Raw genomic sequence first — 12,592 nt, 5'->3', positions numbered from 1 at the left:
TCAACCTGATTAAGCAAAGTGGCCAAGGTAAGAACAATCGCATCTGCTGGCTCGGGCCAGGTGTCACCCTTAGGACAAAGTCTTGTCCACACCTTTTCAAATGAATTGATTCAAGCCTGTTTGTATGTTCAATACTTAAAGTGGTTAAGTAAACCACAGAATAGGTACCACACAGAAAACAAAGCCACACAAGGAGGGAAAAACAAGTAATTTATAAAAGGTTATATTTATACTGCACTCTTAATGGTTAAGATGCTAAATTTTATGTTATGTGTATTCTACCACAATAAGACATAAATGGGGGAAAGGGGGACATACTGATGTGATAGTATTGTGTTTAAAAAAGGCAGGACACATGTAGCCGGGAAAACTGGAAGTTCGCATATCAAGTGGTAGGACTGAGAGATTTTTTTTTTCTTTTCCCTCTGGTTTCCTCTATTTTCCAAACTGTCTACAGTAAAAGGTGTCTTTAAATTTATCTATGCCTGGTTGGGCGCAGCAGCTCATGCCTGCAAACCAGTGCTTTGGGAGGCCAAAGCAGGAGGATCCCTTGAGCCCAGGTGTTCAAGACCAGCCTGGGCAACATAGTGAGACCCTGTTTCTACAAAAAAATGTATAAATTAGCTGGGAATGGTGACACCTGCCTGTCCCAGCTACTCAGTAAGCTAATGTGCGGGAATCACTTGAGCCCGAGAGGTCAAGGCTGCAGTGAACCTTGATCACGCCACTGCACTCCAGACAGGGTGACAGAGCGAAACCTCATCTCTAATTAATTAACTAATTAATTAATGTAGCTACACCTTTTCAAATTTATCTATGCCTTAATCTATGCCTATTTCCTACAAAAATCAAGGATCAGAGACAATTACTCCCACTTGCCTACACAACTTCCTTCACCCATTGACCTGCTATCCCAATGGCCTCTGGCAAGGCCTAGTTAAAACACTGGATCTCCGACCACTCCTGCAGCTAGAGCCAGCAACGGAGGTGAAGGAGCTGACATCACCAGGGAGAGAGGTTCCAGGAAAGCTCTTTGAGGGAGATGACTCAGCTGGCAGCCACTCTGATGGCACTTGCTGCAGGCATCACATAACCAAGATGCCCTACCCTAATATGCCCTACTCCTATTTCACACGGAACATTAAAACAGAGTTTCTTCTGTGGGCTAAGAAGTCCCATGTCCTCCAACTTTTCTGTGCTTTAGTCTGAGAGCTCAGCTGTCTGGGAAAACAGCCGTGTCTCCCGACAAGGTCTAACTGTTACCTGTGTGAAGGTACTCTCAAGTTCTGCTCTTGGCAAAGAACTAGGCCAGCAGGGACAGAGTCCAAAGTGTGGGTCCAGCATGTACCTGTAGCCTCAGCTACTTGGAAGGCCAAGGCAGGAGGACTGCTTGAACTCAGGAGCTCCAGACTGGCCCAGGCAACACAGCGAGACCCCGTCTCTAAAACATACCGACACACACAAAGAGTGGGTCCTTTCAGCCCCTTACCAACTCCTTCAGACTGGAAGGTCAGGATGCCCAGTCAGCCCCAGTCAGTGGACAGACAAAAACAGTTCACTGCTCGCTCTGCAAAGAGATGGCCTCATTCCCCAGCCAATCCACCTGCGGGACAGAAGGGTAGTCATCTTCTCTCCCCCAAAACTAACTTTAAGGAAAACATCTACAAACACATTAATATTGCACTTCTTGAAAAAACATACCGGAAACAACCTGAACTTTCCGTTTTGATCATTGTGAAGCAAAGGTACAGGACCACAGAGACAAGGTCGGGACCATGACACCTGAGACATTTCTCTTCCAAGTGTCACAGTCATCACATGGTAATGTCAGGAGCTGGGGCCACAAAACAGTTGGCCAAGTCACCTCCAAGGCATGCCATGGTCCCCTCCTGAAGGGAGGGACGGAGTGCCTGCCTGGTGACCCTGGCAGAGCTGTGTCTGGCAGGGCTGTGTCTGGCATCACATGAACTCAACTCTCTGCTTAACAGGAGAGACTACAGGTCCATGAGCAGCATAGCTGTTATTCTAGGTTTCCCAGCTTTGATAAGGGAGCCCCTGACTCCCAAGCCCAACTTCTACAGCTGCTGCTGGTGCACAAAGACCCAGCCCCCTAAGGATGCAAAGGATAAGTGGATACAGACCCCTTCCAGATGCTGCGGACCTGAATGTAGTCTATAGCCACAACAGTCACGTCCTCAAAGAGAGAGGCCCAGTCCAAATTACCCTGTTCTTTTTCAACTCCCTGACTGATTTATGTGTTTGCTCCAGGGGATGCCATTTGTAATCTGTCCAGGAAAGGGCATCTCAGACCACATTCCCAGTCAGTCAGGGAATCACATACAAGGTCAAGAGCCTGCTGGAATTATCCTCCCTCATCTAGAACCACCTGCTTCCTAATTTCAGTTGGATACTCACAGGTGGTTTATCTCTTCACCACAACGGCTTTCCTTATTCCTCTGATACTTCAAGTACATTGCAAAAATGAAAAGAAGTAATTCCAACTATAGGATTTAACATTTTAAAAGACCAGAAAAGGTTGAAAATATTTTTTTCCACTGGCAAGCCCTGACTCAGAGGGTCTGTGTACCAGCGCTGGGCACATGGCCAAGAATTTGAAGAGCCGCCGTGGGAGGGCACAGCATGCAGGGCAGCCACGGCTCGCCAGCCTGACTCAGCCAGCCCCTGTCACAGCACGGTGACGACACTGTCCCATGTGGATGGGGGAAGACAAAAATGCTTCCCAGAAGTGCCAAGGAATAGATATATAGCAACAACAAATCAATTAATCCCACAGGCATTTACACAGTGGCTATTTGGTGCCAGGCATGGTTCAGGGGCACTGGGATGAAAACAGATCAGCAAGTCCCAAGATATCCCTTTTCTCAAAAAGTTTCTACTTCTCCATCCAACAGATATAAATCAGAGGGAAAAGGAAGAGAATGCAGAAAATGTCACTGTAGACACAAGAAACAAAAAATCTGAAATTAAAAAAAAAAAAAAAAAATCACAGGGTATTATTAAAAACTTTCCCCCAAAAAACTGCATACCTACATCATTTCACTGGTAAACTCTAGCAAATATTTCAGAAAGAACACCAAACTTACACAAACTTTATCAGAAAACAGAGGCAGGGGAACACTGACTCGCTAATTTTTTTTTTTTTGGTAATTTTAGTAGGGATTGGGTTTCACCATGTTGGCCAGGCCGGTCTTGAACTCCTAGCCTCAAGTGATCCACCTGCTTCGGCCCCCAAAGTGCAGGGATTATGGACATGAGCCACCACACCTGGCCTCACTCTCTATTTTTTAAAGTACCAAAACCTGACAAAAGCAGAAAGGAAGGAATGAAGGAAGAAAGGGGAAGAAATAAATTACAGATCAATATGCTTCATGAATATTGGTGTAAAAATTCTTAACAAAATAATGGCAAATTGAATCCAACAATAAATAAAAAACATATTATGAGCAAACAGGGTTTAACCCAAGAATGCAAAGTTGTCTTAAATTTGAAAATCAGCCAATTTAATTTGCCCTTTTAACAACATAAAGGAGAAAAACCATATGATCACTTCAATAAAGGCAGAAAAATATTTGACAAAATTCAATACCCGTTCATAATTAAAACTGTCAGCAATCAAGTAAAGAACATCCTCAAACTGATAAAAGATACCTACAAAAAGCCTACAGCTAACATCACACGTAATGATGAAAATCCAACTGTTTCCTGCTAAGGCTGGAAAAAGCAAAAGGATTCCTGCCTTCACTACTCCTATTCAACGTTGTACTGGAATCTCAGCCTTTGCAATGAAGCAAGAAAAATAAATACAAGGCATGTGAGTCAGAAAGGAAGAAGTAAAGCTGTCCCTATTTGCAAATGATATGACTTTATATAGAACTTTCTAGGGAATCTACAAAATGACTACTAGAATTAACCAAGTAGTATTTTGCAAGGTCACAAAATCCACTGTATTCTTATATATTGGCAGCAAACAATTAGATATCAAACGTTTATAAACTGTTTAGTTAATAAAAAAACATAAATTACATAGAAATGAATCTAACAAAGGACGTTAAAGACATCTACACTGAAAACTACAAAGCATTGCTGAGATAAATTTAAAGCACCTAAATAAAGAGAGAGAGATCATGTTAATGCACTGGAAAACTCAACATCATTAAAGATTCAATGTTATCAAGATATCAATTCTCCCCAAATTGATCTACAGATTTAATACAATCTCAGCCAAAATTCTATCGGGCCTCACTTATAGAAATGGACAAACTAGTATTAAAATTTATATGAAAACATGAAGTACTTGGAATAACTAAAGTTATGTTAGAAAAGAACAAAGATGACTCTAATTTCAACACCTCCTATAAAACTACAGTAATCAACAAAGTGTAGAATTATTTGGGTAAAGGTAGACATAATATAGTTCAATAAAACAAAACAAAGTCTGGAAAGAGACTCAAAAATAAAAGGTTAATTGACTTTTGACAAAGGCAGCAAAGGTAATCAAATGAGGGATGTATCTTCAATAAATGCTGCCACAAAAACTGAACATCCATATGGGGGTCGGCAGAAGAACATTAATAATAATTCCAACTGTAAAACCTAAAACTATAAAACTTATAGAAGAAAATCTTTGCAAGCTGAGGTAGACAAGGGTTTTCTGGATAGAATACAAGAAGAATGAGCCATTTAAAAAACTAATAAGCTGAATTTCACCAAAAAGACAGACTTCTGTTCTAAAGGTGTCATTAAAGAAAATACAAGCCACAGACTGAGAAAAACATTCACAACATATGTATCAGACAAAGGATTTATATCCGAAACACATGAAGAAGTCTTACAACTCAATAAGAACCCAATGAAAAAATTAATAAATGTTCTAGCACACATTTCACAAAAGACATACAAATGACCAACAAACACATGAAAAGATGTTGACATCATTAGTCATCAGGGAAATGGAAATTAAAGCCACAATGGGATAACACTACATAACTATTAAGACACATAAAATTAAAAACACTGATCACACCAAGTGTTGGTGAGGATGTGGAGCAACTGGAACTCTCTATATACTGCAGGTGGGAATGTAAAATTGGACCACCACTTCAGAAAACTGTTTAGCAGCCTCTTAAAAAGTTAAACATATACCTACTACATGATCCAGCAATTCCACTTCAAGGTGTTTACCCAAGAGAAATGAAAATATGTCCACACAAAGACTTGTATACAAATGTTCATAGTAGTTTTATTAGTAATAACCCAAAACTAGAAACTACCTAAATGCCCACCAATAGAATAGACAAATGCTGGAATGTCCATACAATGGACTACTGATATTCCTAACACGAAATAGCTCAAAACCATTATGCTGAGTGAAAGAAGCCAGACATTAAAAAAAAAAAAAAAAGGCCGGGCGCGGTGGCTCAAGCCTGTAATCCCAGCACTTTGGGAGGCCGAGGCGGGTGGATCACGAGGTCAGGAGATCGAGACCATCCTGGCTAACATGGTGAAACCCTGTCTCTACTAAAAATACAAAAAACTAGCCGGGCGCGGTGGCGGGCGCCTGTAGTCCCAGCTACTCAGAGGCTGAGGCAGGAGAATGGCGTGAACCCGGGAGGCGGAGCTTGCAGTGAGCCGAGATCCCGCCACTGCACTCCAGCCTGGGTGACAGAGTGAGACTCCGTCTCAAAAAAAAAAAAAAAAAAAAAAAAAAGAAGTAGTACATGCTGCATTACTCAATTTATATAGCATTCTTTTAAAAACGCAGAGTAATCTACAGTGACAGAAAACAAATCCATCCATGTTTGCCTGTGAAGAGGCAGAGAAGGAAGGATTACGAGGAAATCCTCAGGGTGACGGAAATGTTATCCTGACTATGGTGACAGCTTCAATGTACATATGAGAGACAGTGTGTGTGTGTATAAAAACTATCAAACTGTACATCTTAAATACTGCAGTTTATTGTACATCAATTATGTCTCAATTAAGTCACAAAAAATGGTTTTCATGCATTAGAATAGTCATTAAAGAACAGTATGACCCTTTCTCTGAATAACCAGGGTGACCATATAGCTTATCATCCAAGCCAGGAAACTTATGCAAGTCAAAGTGAGTGCTACAGATAAGAGGTTGTGTGAATTGGTACTGCCCTGAAGAAATCAGCACTTAGGGATTTGGGAAAAACAAATACCCAATCTCTTCCTTGGCGTGATTAGATATCACACCAAGGTATCTAATGATACCTTAAAGCAAACCATCAAGTTTTCACATGAAGCAAACCATTAAGTTCCTCAGAAGGCAGAGCAGAGCTGGCAACAGCCTCGGCAAGTCAGCTGCGCCCCTGACCTTGATTTACAGACAAGGAAGCGATCCCAGCTCCCAGTCAATGAGGGCGCAGGACAAACCCCAAGGCTCCCGCCTCCAAGGTCAATGTCCATTGAGCCCCTCTTTTTTCAAAGAGAAAGAAATCAAAGAATCGGGTGGAAGCCAATCCCACTGTTTACTATTTTCCAAACATCTAATTATCTTGACCCACCCTCTATAGCTTTGCAGCCAATGAACAATTCAGCTACAAAGAACACAGCACTGGCCAGGCGCAGTGGCTCACACCTGTAATTCCAGCACTTTGGCCGAGGCAGGAGGATTTGACCATGTTGACCAGCCTGGACAACACGGTGAAACCCCATCTCTACCAAATTTAAAAAAAGAAAAAGAAAAGAAAACAACATTGACTTTTCTCATATAAAGTCCAGCACTGATGGACACACACAGCCACAGCCCTGGAGGCAGCTCCCACAGGGCACATTCTACACCAGACCCAGTCTGAAGGGCCAACCCTTCTGCACAGATCTAGTGATTACCACTCCCACAGTCCTCCTCCTGCCTTAGAAAATACGGTATGGGGGGGATCACATGTTTTTTAGGTTTACATTTCAAACCAGGTTCTTCAATTTTGTGGTGAGGAGGAAGGACTGGGTCAATAAACAGCAGTCTCCCTACCACAGAGCAAGAAATTATCTTAATTTGACAACAAGTTGTTTCAAGGAAATAAAAAGATTCTACCACTATGTACTGTGAAACACCAGGTTATTCTGGGATGGGAACGTGGGATTTTTTTTAACATGATTTCCTAGAGAATTATACCATTTTTGTAACTTTCAAGGAAAAAAAAAAAAAAAAAAAAAACCAGACAGGACTTGGCTCAATCACACCCTGACACATTTAAAAGCATACTGAGTAAAGATGGCTAAAAATTATTCATTGCCTAGGCACCCTAGGAAAAAATTCAATCAAACCCATGTATCTTCCCCCCAGGTCTTCTCTCAAAGAACTCTTTCCCTTACTAAATTACTATAATCCAATGATAGTCTCTCAACTATCCACTTTGTTTTCTCTGCCATTTGTAAATAAAGACAATTAACAAGTATGCTACACTTGTTCGTAACAATTAACAAATATAACAAGTGTTAACAATTAACACAAATACTTTCTCACATCCACAATCGCATGGTGAAAATGTCTTCGATTTCACAAATGCAAACCCCACTGATAATTTAAACAAACAGCCCAGACAAGTAACTGTGTCCTCTCCCACCCCAAACTCTAAATATAAAGAAGAGACACCACAATGGGTTCCACTGCTCACCAGCCAGGCTGCCAGAAGAGGACAGCACCTTCTCCCTGTGCCTGCTTGTCGTGACTGTCAGAACCGAACCCTAAGCCCTCACAAGGAGCAACTTGGCTTTTTAGACCAGTTGTGCTGCAGAAGCAGGTGCTGCCTTCAGTAAAACCCCACACTTAGCAAACAGCCACCAATTTGATTAGACACCTGCTTCTTCCTGCTTCTTTAACCTGAGAACACCGTGTGGATTACCAGGTGAGAAATTCACTGGGTTAACTTCCTTCTGCACCTGATCCCGCAGGCCTGCACTGCTGTCCACAGCATGTCAACAATCACAGCATTTCATTCACTGAGCACCTACTCTGCACGGTGCTTGACTGCCCCACCCTTGCTGTGCTAGGGAGGACCACCCTCGTTGGCAGATCGGGGGATGAAGCTACAGGTGGCCAAGAACCCACCACTGAGAGCTGGCAGAGCTGGGACATGCAGTCAGGTTCTCCTGGAACACTGCACTTGAGCAGAAATAGAGGCAGGCTTGCTTTGCAGAAATGAGTCCAGGGGGCGGGAGCTGCTGCCCACAGAGGCAGAAGCTGCTGACGAACATGGGTCTTCCCAACAGGAAGAGCAAAGACACTTCACACTCAAGAGGACTTATGGGACCGACAAATACAATTCTCCCTATCCCAGACCTGGGCCAGCAGTTGCAGCAATTGGAAAGAGTCTTTTATGCAGAGACATCTGCCAATTATATACAGTTTTTCTGGCTGGGCGCAGTGGCTCACGCCTGTAATCCCAACACTTTGGGAGGCCAAGGTGGGTGGATCACCTGAGGTCAGGAGTTCAAGACCAGCCTGGCCAACATGGTGAAACCCTGTCTCTACTAAAAATACAAAGTTTGCTAGGTGTGGTGGTACATGCCTGTAGTCCCAGCTACTTGGGAGGCTGAGGCAGGAGAACTGCTTGAACCCAGGAGGCGGAGGCTGCAGTGAGCTGAGAGTGCAGCACAGCACTTCAGCCTGGGCAACAGAGTGAGATTCGTCTCTTAAAAAAAAAAAAAAAAAAAAAAATACAGTTTTTCCTCTCTCAAAGCCAAAGTAACTGGCTTAGGAATTTTGCCCAGAAAATATCCGAAATCCAAACATGCTAAAAAGGAAAACTGATGTTGAAATCTGGATAAAGATCATAGTTCCTCACCCAAGAAGCAGCCCTAACCATCCCCTCGGCTGATGTCTGCTAGAAACAGCTGAGAAACTCGGCCACAGTTTCACGCTAGGTAGGCCTACCAGGGAACTTTCATTCACCCAACAAATATGAATGCCACATGGACAAGATTTATTTTATTTTTTGAGACAGGATTTCACTCTGTTGCCCAGGCTAGAGTGCAGTGGTACAATCACAGCTCACTGCAACCGAGAACTTCTGGGCTCAAGCAATCCTCCCGCCTCAGCCTCCCAAGTAGCTGGGACTACAGGTGCGTGCCTCCATACCTGGCTAATTTTTTTATTTTTTGTAGAGACAGGATCTTGTTACACTGCCCAAGCTGGTCTTAAACTCCTAGGCTCAAGTGATTATCCTGCCTTGGTCTCCCAAAACGCTGGGATTACAGGCGTGAGCCACCGTGCTCTGCCAAGACAAGATTTAAATGCAATACTCTGATCCATTACATAGCTTCCTTTTTATTTAGCTACCAATTAAAGGCATCTTGTATGTTAAATTACACTTGGTTTTCCCTTAACTTTTATTTTCCTGTTTGTACTGACTATAACCTGAAAACTTTTAAGGATAACTTTTTCCAGATATCTACTCTTCTGCTACAGAAGCTATTTTTTAATATTATCTGTAAAGTTGGCTTCATTTGAAATCCTTTGAAATTCCTATAAATCACAGTAACTGCTACATGTTAGCAAGTTAAACCCTATTACTTTCCTACTAGTAGAGATGAGTGGTGGTGGTGATTAGAAACTAGGAAACATTCAGAACGCACTTCTGTGCCAATCCAATGACCTTTGAGATAGAGTCCAGTATCATCCCACTACACAGATGAGAAAATCGAGTCTTAGAAAGATGAAGTATCTGCCCTAGGTCATACAGCTAACAAGGAAGACCTTCTTTATGATATACCTCATCAAACTTCTTGATACCATAAACTATTTCAAAAATATTACTTGGAGAAAAGGAAGTCATAAATACAGACATGAAAAATCACCCTTCTCTTTGCATAACATGGTTATTCTGACATGATTATTTCAGGGCAAGTATCCTGAGAGCTATATGGTGTGAGCACATAACTAAAGGTCAACCAGAAGGATGTCCGCAGAAGTGCCATGTCACATTTTGGGGAAGTCATACAAGAGCTCCTCATCTGCTTTGTGCCATGGACCCCTTCTGGCAGTCTGGTGAGGCCTACGAACTCCTTCTCAGAATTTCTCTAAATGCCAAAAATAAAATACTTATGATTACAAAGGAAACCAATTTTAATAAAATATAGTCATATCCACAGACCGCTCTGAGGCGGCTGTGAATCCTGGTTATGAACTCCTACCAGGCAACACACTTTCCCTCTCCTTGTCTCCCCATCCTCCAACAGGAGACACAGTGGTGACTGGCACCTCATAGCCTCTTAGACTAGAAGACTCACATTCTGGAAGGGCTCAGATGACCTTGCAGAATGACCATACTGACCAAGGACTACTTTCTTTGGTGTGAAAGAATAAAACCTTGCCTATTCACACCATTCTTATTTGTAGCTATAGAGCATCGAATGATGGCCTCCAAAAAGGTATGTCCATGTTCTAATCTCTGGAACCTGTGAATGTGACCTTATTTGGAAAAACAGTCTTTGCAGATGTAATTAAGTTAAGGATCTTGAGACAAGATCATCCTGGATTATCTGAGTGGGCCCTAAATCCAAGGACAGGTATCCTTTTAAGAAACAGAGAAGAAGACACAAGAAGGAAGAAAAGGCCATGTGGAGACAGAGGCAGACCTTGAAGCAATGCAGCCACAAGCCAGGGAATGCCGAGAGTTACCAGGACCTGGGCAAAGCAAGTCACAGAGTCTCTCCTAGGACCCCAGCATTGCCAACACCATGGTTTCAGATGTATGGCCTCCAGGAATGTGACAGAATACATTTATTTTGTTTCATGTTATCTGATAATTTGTTACGGAAGCCATGAGAAACTAATAGAGTAGCTAAACCTAATTCGAACATACACTACCTTCATGATATTCTACCAGCATTAAATATAAACTGCCCTTTATATAGGCAGTATTATATAGCTATTACACATAAGCAGCCCTCTAGACATGTGTCTCAGTCTGTTTTGCGCTGCTATAACAGAATACCACAGACTAGGTAATTTTAAATGAACAGAAGTTTATTTGCCTCATAGTTCGAAAGTCTAAGAGCATGGTGCACCATCTGGTGAGGGCCTTCATGCTGCATCAAAGGTGATAGTGAGAGCAAGGGGGAGGGGGATGAACTCATCCCTTTGTTAGGAACAGACCCCTACAATAACAGCATTAATCCATCCCCAGAGCAGAGAACTCCTGGCCTGATCACCTCTTTTTTTTTTTTTTTAAGACGGAGTTTCACTCTTGTTGCCCAGGCTGGAGTGCAATGGCGCAATCTCGGCTCACTGCAACCTCCGCCTCCTGGGTTCAAGTGATTCTCCTGCCTCAGCCTCCCAAGTAGCTGGGATTACAGGCATGTGCCACCACACCTGGCTAATTTTGTATTTTTAGTCGAGACAGGGTTTCTCCATGTTGATCAGGCTGATCTCGAACTCCCGACCTTGGGTGATCTGCCTGCCTTGGCCTCCCAAAGTGCTGGGATTACAGGCGTGAGCCACTGCACCTGGCACTGATCACCTCTCAAAGTTTCTACCTCTCAATACTGTTGCACTGGTGATTCAGTTTCCAACACATGAACTTTGGAGGACACAATCCAACCATGACAACATACGTATCTTAAATTTAATTTTCACTTGGCTTATAATAAAAACACCCTTTATTTTCGATCCCCATTATTTGGCCAATCCATTTCCATTTCCTGAAAATAAACCAAGGACCTGTCCTTTTCTTCATTCTATTCTTACATGATACAAGAAGTCTTCACTTCTCACTTTCTGTCTTCTTTTCAAGCTGGTTCCACTCCCGTAAACCAGCCCCATCCCTCATACAAGTGTGTACTCAACTCTTCTTCTACCACTTTCCATATCTGGGGCAGTTCTCCACTTCCCTCCACCCACCCTCATTCCAGGATGTGCCACTGGGACAGCAGACATTCACCCAATGTCTGCTCACGTGCCTTCCTCCACCAGCTTAGTCATATAAGCCAGAGTCCCCTGATCTATCCACTTTCCTTCAACAAACCCAACCTCTTCTTGATACTGCTTTTTTAAAGTTATGTGACATGCCAATCCTCGAGAGATTCTGGAGGCTTAGGATACCTGAAATTTCAAATTATGATCCATCTAAAATAGTGTAAAAGTAAATAGAAGCTGAAATACAGAAATACTCAAAAATAAAGCTGTAAACCAGAACCAAACTAGAATCACCCAAAGCAGGAGGAAGTTTTGTCTTCTCAACTTTCAGGGCAGGTAACAAAAAGGGACCCAAGACCAAACCAAACCAAAGCAGCTCCTGAAGGGCAGACTGCACCCTCTCCTGGGCAAACAGGGCTCAGCATGGAAGCTGCTCTGCAGGGGAGACCAAACTCACCTCCCTAAATGTCCCTCCTGTGATCTGAAATGCACATTCCAGCATTATCTCCAACAGGAAAAACTGAAACATTCTCAGTCCCTAATGCTGCAAGAGTGAGCAAATAAAGTTTAACTGATCAGTGACGACACATCTACACAATGAAATATCTGCCACTGTAAAAAATGATCATTACAGAGACTCATGATATGGGGAATCTTATGATAAAGCAGCAAATAAAGCCAAAATACAAAA

At 42.6% G+C, this 12,592-nt stretch overlaps 1 protein-coding gene across 3 annotated transcripts in view; it reads right to left on the bottom strand.

The window, feature by feature from the left end:
• LOC105473893 (diacylglycerol kinase delta) overlaps window positions 1-12,592 on the bottom strand; it is a 120,456-nt gene that overhangs the window by 59,232 nt on the left and 48,632 nt on the right. The window contains exon 2 of one of the 3 annotated variants that reach the window (XM_071073581.1): window positions 1,490-1,603. The exons of the other annotated variants lie outside the window; for them this stretch is intronic. The gene's annotated coding sequence lies outside the window, so the exon portion shown is untranslated. The remainder of the gene's footprint in view (window positions 1-1,489; window positions 1,604-12,592) is intronic. 3 annotated transcript variants of the gene reach the window in all.

The sequence above is a fragment of the Macaca nemestrina genome, chromosome 11 (genome assembly GCF_043159975.1).
Source record: "Macaca nemestrina isolate mMacNem1 chromosome 11, mMacNem.hap1, whole genome shotgun sequence".
Taxonomy (NCBI): Eukaryota; Metazoa; Chordata; class Mammalia; order Primates; family Cercopithecidae; genus Macaca; species Macaca nemestrina.
The sequence above is the reverse complement of the archived record's forward strand: the minus strand, read 5'-3'. Positions and strand labels throughout refer to the sequence as shown.